Source organism: Schistocerca gregaria, chromosome 4, assembly GCF_023897955.1.
Source record: "Schistocerca gregaria isolate iqSchGreg1 chromosome 4, iqSchGreg1.2, whole genome shotgun sequence".
NCBI lineage: Eukaryota > Metazoa > Arthropoda > Insecta > Orthoptera > Acrididae > Schistocerca > Schistocerca gregaria.
The window spans coordinates 362,062,475-362,066,505 of NC_064923.1; positions in this window are offsets into that span (position 1 = coordinate 362,062,475).

The window sequence follows — 4,031 nt, forward strand, 5'->3', positions numbered from 1 at the left end:
ACCGAAGAATAAATTCTTGCAGGTTAGAAACCCTGCAGGGCGTTCAGCCAGTCAACTACTCTTAAACAACGCATATAGAACCGTATTGGTGTAATGGGTGACGAGATCTTATGGAATGTGACAGAATACAAGCGAATGGGAAATAATCTTCTGTGCTGCTTATCTTGAAAGTGGCTACCCTTTAAGGCATAGCTGCAGACTGCGATAATATGTTTTATAGGCACGGAAGAAACAAACATCCAGAGGCTGAATTTATTCAGGGGTTCCAGGTAGTATTAACTGCAATGTCAAACACTTTTCGGGAGGGATAGTTTTCCCTAAGGCACCATGATTTTTATACGCACACCAGGAATCAAACAAAAGCAAGTTTGTTGACCAGACATTGGCCAAAATCATTGCTCATTCCGTATTTATAGTTCTCTTACGTCCATTTTCCCACTATTGCTTGCTGTAACGTAAATACTTCCAAGTTCAAGCACATGAGGAAGATTTGGGACAGATCACCTCCAACTTCCCGCAGCACAATAAATAACTTTCCAGTCAATTTACCTAACAGATTAACAGTCCGCATAATTATATACGATTACATTAATGCAATATCTTAACTGTTCTTTATCCAACTCTCTTGGTACGTCGAATTTCCAGGGTTTTTTCATTTGCATCTGTCTTGAAATCCCGACTGGTCGGAGATGGAAACAAATTCTGTACTGAACGACGGGATAATTTTTTAGCTCATCTATAAATTTTCGGGCCGATTCCGCAGTTCGCTATGCATTGTCGAGTTGACGCTTCGTTTGAAATTTCGTTACCTTACGTCTTCTAATTCCGTAGAACTATTTCAAGTTATGCAGCCATTCACTGCTTCTCTTGAAATCACTGTGATCTATGTCGTGTGCAAAGAGGCGACGTAGTAGGTCACATACTCTGTATTGTATCGAGCGTCCATGAAACACCCAAACGTCAGTTTTGTAGCAAGTGCTCTTTGTTCTACCTTGAATATCCGTAATTTTTCTGGTGCACTACACGGTCATATCGCTGCAGACTTATTATAAATATGGTCTTTTTTTTAAATTTACTATGCTGCGAATGATCTTCTGTGTACGTAATTATGCTTAAAACCCGCTTGTTGGGCAACGACTGTCCTTCACTAAATTTCACTGGAAACGGGCGTTCTGTCTCTCTCTGTCCGACAAATACAATGAACTGCATGGCTCGACTCCTCTTTAAAAATCACTTTCACTTGTTAAGGACGTATCATCATCACTCTGCTCCTCGTGTGAATTATGCTCACAGCCGGGCGCATACGAGAGCACACATTACACTGATTCATCTTGCAGAAAAGCTAATATTTCATCTGCCACTCCTTTGTCACTTTGCGAAATTTCTTGGGCTCGTTTACGAAGAGAAGTCAATTTCGGCAACTGTTATTCTATATATAATGGAAAGTTTTGAGCTACTTGTGGACTAAGCAATTCAACTACGCACCGCATTCTCATGCTGTCCTCATCACTGGACACCTCCAGCCCCCCCTCGCCCCCCCCCCCCCCTCCCCTGTTTTCACTAGCAGCCCGTATTGCGGGAGCATGGTAGCCAATGTATGGCGCGAATGTTGTAGTGAACATCTTCGGTCTTTTGCGACCTCGCACTCTTAAAAGCGTTCCTTGTTAGATATTTGTCGTACCGTTGTACCAACTTTCCAATACCTTCGTCATAGAAGGCAATCATATGTATTTTCCGTCACTTCTCTACCCTGATCTGCAGTTAGTTGTCTGTGCAAAAATGTTGTCTTTAAAGGCATCGGTTCGTGTGAGCAGAGATGAACATGACAGGGAGCAAAGTTCAGGCTGTATGGTTGGATGATGAAGGCACCATTCTAATTTCAATTTAGGAACATATATCACCAAGTAAAATTCCCAAAGTAAACTCATTTTGAAGCACTAGCAGATAAAATAGACAGGAATATGTTTTAGTGAAATAAGCTTCAATTAGTAAGCGAGATTCTGCTCTATGGAACACCTTAATTACAATGCTGTTAGTCCATAATCCAGTACTCTTTAGTTCACTACTGGAAAGAAAACGATAAAACGTCTGAATATAATTTTAATCAAGTAAATATGAACTGCAATTATGGAGAAAGAATTACAGGACATAAGACACATTTGCCAAAGGTTGTAGGTTATAGAGGTGTAGTTCCCAACTGCACTGCACTCTTCAATTTTCCATAATACTCGAACATATACAATATATTAATGAACACACAATTTTTTATACTGCCAACTAATGATGAAGACAGGACACGAGTAACACATTTATTTCTCTCTAAAGACGTGGAACGCAGAATTTTGAAAGAGTTTCTCTGACCCTATTGACCTTACTCGCGAACCGATGGAAAACCAGAAGTCTGTTACATGTATAAAGAACTAGAGAAATACACAGTTGCAGTCACTTTTCTCACTCAGCACGATTAGCGTAAGCGTCAACACTAATGCACAAAAGGCGACCATCGTGACTTCGGTTTACTCCACTTAAAACAACGAAAAACTAAGTGCGCATCTTAGTACGTCCTTTTTGTCTGATGCGACTAACCACAGTTGTATGATGATGGATAGCGGTGTAGTGAAAGCGTCTTTTTGTTGTCGTAATAACGCTCGAGCAGAAACCAAAGACTTTCATGCAAACCTCTGGACTTTCCAGAAGATCTTGAGTTTACCTTTCTTTTGAGTCCCTACTACTTCCGATGATGTAGACCTACAGGGCATCCTAATGCAAATACTATTTATCCGCCCAAGTTTACTGATTATTCACCTGCCACAAACGGAATGGAATTCTTTACTGTTGTTCGTGACTGAGCGAGTGGACCATCCTAGTGGAGATCAGTTAGACATTTCTCACATTCGCTAGCGTTATCTTGACCATTTGGCCTGTCTAGGGCGGCATCTATCTGGAGTCATCATTCCTTTCAAAACACCTCCAGTGTATTGCGAAATAGACCTCCTTCTTTGGCATATCTTACCATATGTCTACCTGATTATATAACGTTCGGTATCTGCTTTTGCTTGTAAACAGCAGACCACGATAAATCGTTCAATATTCCTTCCTCGCGCCCCGTAAAACCGACTCTTATATGCAAAGATGCCTCTACTGGCCGTCAGATCACTCTCTTCCTTATTATAATGACTACTGATTTGTCAATATACCTTGAACATCGTTTCTTGGAAATTAAAGTTAATGTTATTTGGAAAAAGATTCTAGCTAGCTATGTATTTCACTGTCTCATCATTTTGCAGAGACTTGCAGTCAATTAGGATAATATTTCAAATGCTCTGTATTTCAGCTGCAGTGCATTATGTAGTCAGCTCTGGAAGTTGAGTTCTTTGTTGTAATGGTAGAACATTCTAGGAGTATTATTATGAAGTCTGTGAAGTCTGTGAAGTTACGTCCCTCTATTAGTATCTTCGTGGACAGGGAAACAGTTGTTTTAGAGAAGCAGCTTTTTCGTAGTTCGTATGTTTTGAGACTGTCTACAAAAATAAGCAAGCTGTGGCACAGAAGACAAAATGCACAAGTTGAAGTAAAACTAAAATCGTTGGCTCTGCAAGACATTGTCTCCGCCACTAAAAGTCCAGATCAATAAGAAAGCAACTACTTAGAGAATTTCAATCAGCTTAATTAGCTACTTACTAGTTCATAGTTATACAGCGTACTTTTAAGGTAAAGTGAAATGTGTTTCATCATTTTCAGTCGTTCGTTTGGGTCTATAGTTCGTACCTGTTACTCAAGAATTGGAAAAAATTATAGAAAACATTAATTTTCATTTAGCTCAAGTGTCTCATTGTAATAGTCTTTCGATAAGTGTCCAGAGATATATATTCTATAGTAGAAACATCAGGTAACAGTATCAATTGGAATCGACTTCTGCTTAATCTGAGTTCGTTCCACGGAGACCTCCTACCTAGACATCACTTGTTTTAATTTTACGTCCTGGAGGAGCCTCTTGTGTGAATGTCGTAACGCATATTAATCGCATCATG